Below are 11257 nucleotides of genomic sequence, written 5' to 3'. Positions count from 1 at the left end.
ACTTCTTCCTCTAGGCGGGAAGGATGCCTGTGTGGGTGACTCTGGAGGGCCCATGGTGACCTTGGATATAGAGAGAGGCCAATGGTACCTAGTGGGCACGGTGTCCTGGGGTGTGGACTGCGGAAAGAAGGACCGATACGGAGTGTATTCCTACACCTTCCACAACAAGGACTGGATACAGAGGGTCACCAGGATGAGGAATTGAATTCGGTTCCTCACCTTCTTCCTCACCTGTCCATGGTCAGTCAGCAGCAGAGGATAGTTATCTGATGCAAGATGCCCCTTGCCCTACACGCACCTCATTCGGCCCATCTCTTACTGGCCAATAAAGGGGGCATCTCAGCCCCCTTCTCACTCTCTTTAAAGAAGCAGAGTAGCAGGGTGGTCAGAATCCAGGTTGTATCACCTACTAGCTTTGAAACACTGGGCAGGTGACTTCACCTCTTTGAGCCTCAGTTTCTTTGTCCGTATTATGGAAATGGCATACCTTATTACCTACCTCATAAAAGCCTGATGAGGATCAAATTTAGTTAATATAACATATAGCACGTAGCACAGTGGAGGCACAAACTAAGTGCTCAATAAATATGACTTAGCAGAGGGCCGGTGTGTCTACCAGGCACATTACATTCTCTTACAAATCCTGGCTGGGCCTTAGGGCTGACCAGTGTGCACTGCTCCCCTCAACCTTGACCATCTCCTTCACCTGTCCCCGAATGCTCCATGCTTCTTTGCTACCATGCATTTCCCAACCCCAATCCCCACCCCTCCCCATAAAAAGGTAAAAGAGACAATGTTCTTAGTCTATGGCATGTCCCAGAGTGATGCACTTATGACCATGAGCTGGATACCAAACTGTGAGAGTGCCTGAGAGAAGCAGGCACTCTCACAGGGTAGGGAGACTGGGAATGGTGAATTAGGAAGTCAGACACCAGGTTCTAGAACCGACTCTGCCCGCAGCTCCCTGTGACTCTATGCAACTCCCTTCCCCTCATCCCAAAGGACCCTCCCAGCTCTGACAATCTAGGATCCAATGAAGCCATTTCTCCCTGAAGAGATGAGTTAAAGCCAAAATAACCAAAAGGCAAAAATTGCCTTAGGTTCGATAGAGCTTTGTTGCAGACCAAACACTGCTGCTACTGCAACACCCACCCCTGTGCACCACACCCAAGTTCCCAAGGACGTAGCCCTGGTGAAGTGCTAGCCAAGAGGCCTTTCCTTATTCCTAAGCAGAGCCTCTGCTCTAGGCACCAGCCTCCTTTTCTTCCTGGGAACCTGAGTTGCACAAGGTAGGCCCTGGGAGGCTAGACTCAGGCCCCTGCACTCTCCCTCCCTGTGTCCACAGCTGACCCCAAGCCACCATTCCCCTGGTTCGTCACCACTGTTCCTCACCCGGAACACCCCAGCCCTGCAGGGTCATAAGTGCTTCCCAAGTAGAATGCCTCTCCTCTCCAAGAGCCACCTCCTCTCTCAGGAAGCTTCCAGGGACCTCCTCCCCTCCAGAGCTCTGAGATTTAAGCCCTTCAAGGGATCAGAAGCCCCAAGTCCCTGGCTTCTGTTCTATCAAAATTGGTCTTCATGGGAGCTTTCATTTCTCGACCTGCACTGCAGCTGCTGGATTCATTCAGGGTCTCTTGCTGAAAGAAGATGATACTGAGGAATGAGAACTTATGGACACTAAGCCCTAAGCTCACCACTCAGGGATGGCAATTCACAGCCTGCTTTTGATTCTCTGAGCAAGTCATTCTACCTCTCTGTGCCCTGCTATTTATTCTGTAAATGGAAGAGGGCAATCATACTCAATCTCACCAGACGTTTGTCAAGCAAACTGGAGCTCTATTTCAGACACCAGAGAAGAATTGCAATGCAAAGTGTTGGAACTACCCTAAGGCATTCCAAACACCATGCCTTCCAATTTCACAGCACTGCCTGGGTGCCCCCATGTGCCAGGTTATGCTGACTGCTATGTGGACCACCAAGATGAGGGGAACATGATTCATACCTTCCAGGAGCTCCTACAGGAAGAGCTGACACATACACAAGTGTCTATCATGAACAGAATGAACCCCACCAAGTGCTATGTGTCAGAACAGCACAGAGGTGAAAGAAAGGCCATTCTAGTATGGAGACATTGGAGGAGGGGGCATCAGGGAGACATCCCAGAGGAGATGGTGTTGGAGCTGAGCCTTGAAGAGGGTGAGCATTTCCACAGGTAAGAGAGAGGGAGGCCTTCCAGGTAGAAGGACAACAAGAGTCCATGTCCACTCAGGCTTTCCTCAGATTACACTCTCTTCCCTCACAAAAAGGACATGTCCAGCAGACCAGTGCTCTGACTCCGGGATCAGAGCCAACATCTAAAAAGTAACTTTCTCCTTAAAATCGGACAACTCTGAGACTTGAAGCAGCCTCAGAATTTGTGTACAAATACTGACTTCTGGCTGGACCCAGTTTATCCTGTTTATTCCCCCAATTGCAGTTTCATCCTGATTCTAAGGGATGTCTACATGTGCTGCTGGACTTGGGCTTACCCTTGATCTACAAACATTTACTGGATATACCAGCCCCCGCACTGATGCTAAGGTCCAAGAAAACCAAATGTCTCACAGAGTCATAGAAGCAGAGGGTTGGAGTGTCTGTTAGGACCATATTGTCTAACTCCATGACCTCGTTGTTGAACATATCTAAAGATGGGAAACTCACTACCTCCAAATATAGCCAATTTCAACCTCAAAACGTGCTCTTAGAAAGGTCTCTTCTATACAACCAAAATGCACTTCCCAGAATATACTTAGCATATCTAAAGCTATGATTCCGTACCATGAATGTTGTTATCAGCAATAATGATCATGCCCGATTTCATTAGAAACAGAAGCCGTTGCTCTACATGTGTAGCTGTAACTACACATTACTTCCAATAAACATCTGTATTGAGTCAAAGCATCCTGTTTGGCTTGTATGTTTTTCACGTACTGATAGTTCTGGTGAGTTGTGTTTTCGTTTATCAGCATTTCTCTGTTTCCAATTAGGATCCCTAAACCATGAAGAGAGAGAGAGAGATTGATGGGAAGAGCAAATTATTGGTACAAAAGCACTTCTTAGGCTTTTCAGGTCAGTTCTGATTAAATACCTTGTTCTAGTCTTCCTGTAAGTTATCAAAATATCCCAGGATGCCAATCTTTCAATATCTAAATTGTATTTCTTGATTGTCACCCACACCTAGAATAGAAAAAACAGTTTTTTTCGGATCATGTGTTCAATTGTTTGGTTCAGAAAATATGGCACCAGGTCTATGAGTGGCCTGTTCTGAATTGGAGTATGTACTTTCCTTCTGCCATGAGTTAACCTTATTCCCAAGTGGCAGGAATCAAAGAATCAGCAACACTAAGAAGTCCTTCAAGTAAAGGTAGGCAACAATCGTGGAAGGAAAATCTATACCCCTCATGCAGCAGAGACAGTGGCCAATCTGGGTCTAGTATGGGACATGAAATCAAGAGACTTAGGTTCTAATGCAAGCATATGTTGACTTCTTTATCCACTTAATTTCTCCATCGATAAACTGGCAGAAAAATCTTTGCCCTACCCCTGTCTGAGGGTTGTTGAATCAGATGAATTAGCATATAGGAAAGAACTTTGGAAACTAAATTAGCTCAAAATGAAAAGGTCTATGGGAAATAATCACTAAAATACTTCTGAGTACTTACCATATGATTGAGACCACACTAAGCTCTTACACAATTCTCTAATTTAGTCCTCATAATAACCTATGACAAAAGTACTATTATTATCCCCATTTTACAGCTGAGCAAACTGAAGCACGGTGAGGTTAAAAATGTGGCTCTACCTAAACACAACAACACCCCAGTAGCAATGACCACACGTACTGTCCAGATTTTTGTTTCTAATACTATTCTCCAAGAAAAGAAATAAGGTCTCCTTGAAGACATGGCTGATTCCAGGGCGGGAAATATACAAGATGATACAAAAGTATCTGGTACCAGAAATTAAGTAAGTCACACAATGATGGGGGTGTGTGACACAGGAACCAACAGGAAGAGCTCCAATGGTAAAAGCTGGTATAATTTGAGCAGCAAAATATTATTGGATTATAACTCAAAGTATAAAATAAATACCCGTAAATATATACTTATATGAATAAATAGTTGAATAAAAAAATAGAGGAGAATAAAAAATAATTTATGTAAGTACTTTGCCATAAAGGAGGTGGAACATAACTCCCCATCCCTTAAGTGTGGGCTGCATATAGTGACCTCTTTCTAAAGAGTACAATATGGAAATGGGGTGAGGGGAGAGCCACTTTATAGAGAAGAAACCTGACAAAACGTTGCCTCAGCCACATGAGCACAGTTGATATCAACAGAGATGAGTCACACTGATGGTTTGTGACCTTGATATGCTGTGATGAAAATGTTGCTGTACCTCTGTGTTCTACCTCCCCAGATCTCATAAGCCCACTCTGATCCTGAGAAACATATCAGAAAACTCCCAATTGTGGGATATTTTACACAATACTTGACCAACACTCCTCAGAACTTTGGAGATCATCAAAAACAAAGAAAGTCTGAGAAACTGTCTCAGCCAAGAGGAACCTGTAACAGGTTGAACTGTATCCCTCAAAAGATATGCTGAGGTCCTAACCCTCAGTACCTCCAAACAGGACCTTATTTGGAAATAGGGGCCTTGCAGATGTAATTAGTTAAAACAAGGTCATACTGGAGTAGGTGACGACTGGTGTCCTTAAGAGAAGATGAGACACAGAGAACCAGACACATGAGGGCAGAACACAATGTGACAATGGGGGCTGAGATTGAAATCCCACAGCGGCAAACCAAGGAATGCCAAGAAATGCTAGTTTCAGCAAACTAGCAGAAGCTAGGAACAGACAAGGAAGGATTATCCCCTACAGGTTGCAGAGAGAGCATAACCCTGCCAACTGTGAGATAATACATTTCTGTTGTTTTAAGCCACCCAGTTTAAGGTGCTTTGTTATGGCAGCCCTTTATGGAAACTAATACAGAGCCTAAGAAGACATCTTCAGATGACATCCTGGGACAGAAAAAGGACATTAGGTAAAAACTAAGGAAATCTGAATAGTTAAGAATAATATATCAATCTGGTTTATTAATTGTGACAAATGCACCATACTAACATGGGATGTTAAAAACAGGGGAAACTGGTGAAGCGTATATGGGAACTTTCTCTACCATCTTCACAACTCTTCTAAAAATCTAAAAGTATTCTAAAATTAAAAGTCTGTATTTAAAACAATGTGACCTAAGATCTTGCAGCTAGGAGATTAGGGACACTGGGATTTGAAACCAGTTCTGATGGACTCTGGAGCCCAGGCTGTCGCTCCACTGGTTCTATACCAGTGGTTCTTGAACTAGGCAGCACACAGGAAACTCCCAGTTTAAAATTTTTTAACCACCTTAAAGAAATACTGGGGCTTCCCTGGTGGCGCAGTGGTTGAGAATCTGCCTGCCAATGCAGGGGACACGGGTTTGAGCCCTGGTCTGGAAGGATCCCACATGCCGCGGAGCAACTAGGCCCGTGAGCCACAACTACTGAGCCTGCGCGTCCAGAGCCTGTGCTCTGCAACAAGAGAGGCCGCAACAGTGAGAGGCCCGCGCACCGCGGTGAAGAGTGGCCCCCGCTTGCCACAACTAGAGAAAGCTCTCGCACAGAAACGAAGACCCAACACAGCCAAAATTAATTAATTAATTAATAAAATGTACTTAGAATTACATTTAAAAACAAACAAAAAAAAGAAATACTGATGTCTGGTTCACACCCTTCAGAGACTCAGATATAATCAGTCTGGAGTAAGGCTGAGCACTGGGGGCTTTGGGGGTGGTAGTTAAAATTCCCCCAGGTGATTCTAATGTGCAGCCAGTTTGAGATGCACGTTTCCAGGCTGTCCTGTTCATGTGTGACCCCTGAAGAATGCTGGGAGCCTTTATTTCCCAAGCTTGGGTTTTTTGACCCAGGTCATGCTTCTGTGAGAGGCGGAGGAGAGGCAGACACCCTGCTGCTCTAGCCCTAGATCCAGGAGTTTTCTGTGACTCAGCGTCGCTAAGACATTTCTGCATTAGTGTCTTGCTGGCAAGAACAGTGCTCTTTTACTTTGCAGTGGTAAACTGAAGAAGGGGAAAGCATCCCAGGCATGGGCTATAGCATGTGAGAAAGCAGGGTTATGATAGGGTGTTTGGGGGAAACTGAGTGACTTGGTGTCCCTGGAGAGCCAGAGAAATTGGGAGAAAAAAGAACAGCATCAGGAAGTACTGACCTGGGATGCTCAGCGTGGTTTTGGGAATGGGGAGACATTTGAGGGTTTTAGACCAAGGAGAGACGTGATGAACTTTACCTTTCAAATCAGGCTTTAGTGCAGAGAGTAAACTGTGGGAGAAGAGCCTAAAGGTAAGGGAGACTCAATATGGCTTCCCAACAACAAGTGAGGCACCCTCTGGTCCCGAACAAGGGAAGGCCCGAGGAGAGGGAGGATAGGAATCGGCTTCCAGGGGCTCTGAGAACCTAGGGCTGGGCCAAGAAGAGCCACTTTGAAGAGACTCAAATCTCTGTTCACATCTGAGGGTGAATTAGTAGAGAGTAGAGGGGGAAAAGGGCAGGGACCAAAACCTGAAGGCAGTAACTGTTTTCAGGTCCCTGGACTTTCTGGCACCAGTGCTCTCTCCAGAAAGGAAGCCAGGGCATTCTCTGAACTTGAGGGAAAGAGACAAACAGGGCCTTTGTGACCACCTCCTGCGTCTGGTATGTGTTGGCCTTTTTTCAAGAAGATAAGGAAAATGTCTTTTGTATGCAAAAACACAGGCTCAATTCCCAGCAGTGAGCTTCTGATCACAGGAAAAAGAGCCGGCACCCTGCTAATATTTAGGCAAAGGCTCCTAGGGAGGCCTCTCTGAGAAGTGGGGTGTTAGGACAAGACAGTGTTAAGACAGGGGAAGATGTGTCGGGCCTGGATGTTGCCCACGGCGAGCGTGCAGGATGATGAACAGATTAGTGTGGTTGAGAACATACCTTACCCTCCAACATCCTCCAGTCCCAGCGGAAGTCTCTGCAAAGTAACAGGCCAGCACCAAACAGAGCACGCCCCGGGAATCCAAAGGGTACAGCGTACGTGCAGTCCAGGCGCAAGGTCTTAGATGATGCTGACCTGTTTTAAAGGTGAGGACCCTCACCTCCCATTCAGCTGTTTATCCTGTGACATTATTCCATCTTGCCCATCTCCTGGGACTCTCCAGCTTATTTAATCCACTCCCACTAAACTCTCCCATGTGGCCTAGACTTGCCAACAGGATCCCAGACGACAGAATCCTTCCTTTAAACAATTCCGACAACAGCTCCCTTTGCTCTGAGTTTGCCTGTCCAAGGCCCAAATCCATATTGATGGTCTAGGCCTCCCATTAAGTCTTTTTATTTCGGTGTATTTCATCATTACGAAATACTTTAAACATACAAAACAAAACAAAACAAGATACAAATCCACGTCCTGCTCAGACCTGAGGAAACAACAGGGGACGCAGGGGACATGGACAGGATTCCAATTCAGGGAGTAAGTTGGTGCCGTGAGAGAGAAGGTGCTTTGGATGCGTGGAAAGAGTTCTGAACCCTGACCCTGAAGACGTGGGCTCCAGCCCCAGCTCTGCTGCCTAATGGTTCTGAATGCTCAAGTGGATCTTGCTCTCTGTGCTCAGTTTCCGCAGTCCCCCTCGAGTTTCTCCTTTCCAACCTCTATACATGTATAGTCCCAGGGCTCAGTCCTCGGGGCCTCCAGTCTGTACTCTCTACCCTCACTCCCTGAGTAATCTCATCTAATCTCATGACATTTAACATCACTGAAATGCTAATGACTTCACTTGCATCTCCAGTTTGGTCCTCTCCTCTGAACCACAGGTATGAATATTCAACTGCCTTGGCATTTCTCGTGTTCAGTGTCTAACAGGGTGCCCAAAAAAGCATCTCAGACTTCACGTGTCCACAACCAAGCTCCTGTTATGGCCCCCACGTCTGTTCCTTACACAGCCAACCCCATCTCAGAAAGCGGTAACTCCACTCTTCCAGTTGACCTGACCAAAAATCTTGGGGCATGTTTGATTCCTCTTTCTCGCACACCACACGTCTGAGTCATCAACAAACCCCCTCAGCTCTACTTTAAAATACAGCCAGATTCAATCCTAGTTGCTACCACCCTGGTACAGGTCCCCACCCAGGAACAGGCACTATCCCCTCTGCTGGAGGGTTGCAGGAGCCTCCTAGCTAATCTTTCATCTTTCATTCTTGTCCCTCTGTGGACATTCTCAACACAGCGACACTAAATTGGATTACATCACCCCACTGATCAAACCCTCCAATGGCTTCTTGTCTCATTTAAATCAACAACCAATGTCCTGATGACCTATGGCTTATATGCTCTGACCCCCATTCCCACTTAGTAATGACTAAGCCTGAACTGCATTCCAGCCACATTGGCCTCCTCATGGTTCAACATTCCAGGCTGCTCCTACCTCAGGACTTTTGCACATGCCCTTTGCCTTACTCAGTTCCTTCATCTTGTTTCAAATGTCACCTTCTTAGTGAGACCTTCCCTAGCTACCTAATCTAAAATTGTAACTCCATCCCCCGCCCTTCCTGTGCCCCTTGCCTACTTTATTCTTCTCCTTAGTACTTAACACTATCTAGTATACCACACAGCTTACTTATTTTGTTTGCTGTCTAGTTTTTCTACTATCCACAAGGTGAGTGATTTAGTCACTCTGCTCTCCACTATATCTCTAGCGCCTAGAACAATGCCTGGCACATAATATGTACTCAATAAACATTTGTTGAGTGAATCAATCTTGAAAATAGGGAATATCTTATTATGTCCTCAAAATAATACTGTAAGCCTATTAAGATGGGAGTGAAGAATTATTGGGCTTAGAAGTGAAGGGATAAGTCACAGACGGATATTCCAACACTACCACCCAAGTCCTTGTATAAGGCTACACCTCTCAAGGTAACTGCCTTTCAAAATGTGAATACCTTTAGAGAGAGGTTGAGTCAGAGTAAGATGCATAAATCAATTTGCTCCAGAAAGGAAAGGAAAGGAAAGGAAAGGAAGATGCTATGGACATTCAGATAAGAAGGTCCAACCCCAAGCTGACCTGGGCAGACTGAAATCTTGGTGTAACAACTAGATGGCCTATTAGAGGGGTCAGGGTCAGGGCAGTATCCCAAATGCCCGAGGACAAAATAAGGCTTAGCAGCTTTTTCACAATGGGTTTGCCTCCAGGACACAGGTGTCGTGAAAACCACCACTAAACCTAAGCAAAAATGGGAAAGGAGAAGACCCACATCAACATCGTTGTCATTGGACACGTAGATTCGGGGAAGTCTACCACTACTGGCCATCTGATCTACCAATGTGGTGGGATCGACAAGAGAACCATTGAAAAGTTCGAGAAGGAGGCTGCTGAGTTAGGAAAGGGCTCCTTCAAGTATGCCTGGGTCTTGGACAAATTGAAAGATGAATGTGAGCGTGGTATCACCATTGATATCTCCCTATGGAAATTCGAGACCAGCAAGTACTATGTGACCATCATTGATGTCCCAGGACACAGAGGCTTCATCAAAAATGTGATTACAGGCACATCCCAGGCTGATTGTGCTGTCCTGATTGTTGCTGCTGGTGTTGGTGAATTTGAAGCCGGTATTTCCAAGAATGGGCAGACCCGTGAGCATGCCCTTCTGGTCTACACTCTGGGTGTGAAACAACTAATTGTTGGAGTTAACAAAATGGATTCCACTGAGCCACCCTACAGCCAGAAGAGATACGAGGAAATTGTTAAGGAAGTCAGCGCCTCCACTAAGAAAATTGGCTACAACCCCGACACAGTAGCATTTGTGCCAATTTCTGGCTGGAATGGTGACAACACGCTGGAGCCAAGTGCTAACATGCTGTGGCTCAAGGGGTGGAAAGTCACCCGTAAAGATGGCAATGCCAGTGGAACCACACTGCTTGAAGCTCTGGATTGCATCCTGCTACCAACTCGCCCAACTGACAAGCCCTAGCGTTTGCCCCTCCAGGACATCTACAAAATTGGTGGTATTGGCACTGTCCCTGTGGGTTGAGTGGAGACTGGTGTTCTCAATCCTGGCATGGTGGTCACCTTTGCCCCAGTCAGTGTGATAACTGGAGAAGTCTGTTGAAATGCACCATGAAGCTTTGAGTGAAGCCCTTCCTGGGGACAGTGTGGGCTTCAATGTCAAGAATGTGTCTGTCAAAGATGTTCACTGTGGCAATGTGGCTGGTGACAGCAAAAATGACCCACCGACGGAAGCAGCTGGCTTCACAGCTCAGGTGATTATCTTGAACCATCCAGGCCAAAGCAGTGCTGGATATGCACCTGTGCTGGATTGTCACACAGCTCACATTGCTTGCAAGTCTGCTGAGCTGAAGGAGAAGATTGATCATCGTTCTGGGAAAAAGCTGGAAGCTGGCCCCAAATTCTTGAAATCTGATGATGCTGTCATTGTTGATATGGTTCCTGGCAAACCCATGTGTATTGAGAGCTTCTCTGACTATCCTCCTCTGGGCCATTTTGCTGTTCGTGACATGAGACAGACGGTTGCTGTGGGTGTCATCAAAGCAGTGGACAAAAGGCAGCTGGAGCTGGCAAGGTCACCAAATCTGCCCAGAAAGCTCAGAAGGCTAAATGAATATTATCCCCAATACCTGCCACCCCAGTCTTAATCAGTGGTAGGAGAATGGTCTCAGGACAGTTTGTCTCAATTGGCCATTTAAGTTTAATAGCAAAAGACTGGTTAATGATAACAGTGCACAGTAAAACCTTCAGAAGGAGAGGAGAATGTTTTGTGGACCATTTGTTTTGTGTGTGGCAGTTTTAAGGTATTAGTTTTTAAAATCGGTACTTTTTAATGGAAACAACTTGACGAAAAATCTGTCACAGAATTTGAGACCCATTAAAAAAGTTTAATGAGAAAAAAAAAATAAAAAGTCTAAGCAGCAGTTTTTGAGCAACGTCAGAGCTAGCAGGGAGCCTTCAGTTCACCTTACCTCTTTGCTTTACAAATGAAGAAACTGAGACCCAGGGGAGGGGAAAGACTAGATCATCCAAGGTCAGCAACCTACATGCCTGGATATTGGCTAAGCCAGGGCTGCAACCCAGGTTTCCAGCCCTCAGGCCAATGAGATTTCTATACCACAACCACCAACCCACCA

At 45.9% G+C, this 11257-nt stretch overlaps 1 pseudogene; it reads left to right on the top strand.

Annotated features, from left to right (window-relative positions):
- Nucleotides 1-9286: 9286 nt before the first annotated feature.
- On the top strand, nt 9287-10770 carry LOC112065031 (elongation factor 1-alpha 1-like; annotated as a pseudogene).
- Nucleotides 10771-11257: the final 487 nt, after the last annotated feature.

The sequence above is a fragment of the Physeter macrocephalus genome, chromosome 1 (assembly GCF_002837175.3).
Source record: "Physeter macrocephalus isolate SW-GA chromosome 1, ASM283717v5, whole genome shotgun sequence".
Taxonomy (NCBI): domain Eukaryota; kingdom Metazoa; phylum Chordata; class Mammalia; order Artiodactyla; family Physeteridae; genus Physeter; species Physeter macrocephalus.
This window is presented reverse-complemented; position numbering and strand designations above follow the sequence as displayed.